The following is a 496-nucleotide window of genomic DNA, read 5'->3' on the forward strand; positions in this document are numbered from 1 at the left end:
CGTGACAGCTGCAGGCTGTGCTCAGGGGGTCTGCTGACGGGGTCATTCCTTGCCTCTGCAGGTGCAGGCCAGACCCCAGCTCCTCCACACCTCGGGCGCACCCCAGGCTTATTTTCCATGAAAATATCAGCTGATTGGGCAGACACTCACCCAGCAGAGCCACGGAGACAAAAGGGGCTGGATCTTCTGCACTGGGGTCTGGGTTTTAGCTGGAAGACAGCTGTGGCTGCAGCTATGGAGGCATGGAATGTGTCAGGAGGAATGAGGGGAGCGACTGCATGATGGATTAGTGGAACTTAATTTTTTTAAATGTTTTAAAAAATGATAAAAAAAGGGAATTAATTAGCCTCTGCAGCTGGTGGGGCTGGGGTTACTGAGGGTGGCTGGGAGAAGAGTTAAAAATAGCAGGAAGGCCCAAGTGGAAAGTTTCTGTAACATCACAAGTCAGGCATTTGGTGCTTACCCGCCCTGACAGGCGGGAGCCCGTGCCAGAGCC

This window comes from Empidonax traillii, unplaced genomic scaffold, assembly GCF_003031625.1.
Source record: "Empidonax traillii isolate 1590-97213 ecotype Southwest subspecies unplaced genomic scaffold, ASM303162v1 scaffold448:size1359114, whole genome shotgun sequence".
Taxonomy (NCBI): Eukaryota; Metazoa; Chordata; class Aves; order Passeriformes; family Tyrannidae; genus Empidonax; species Empidonax traillii.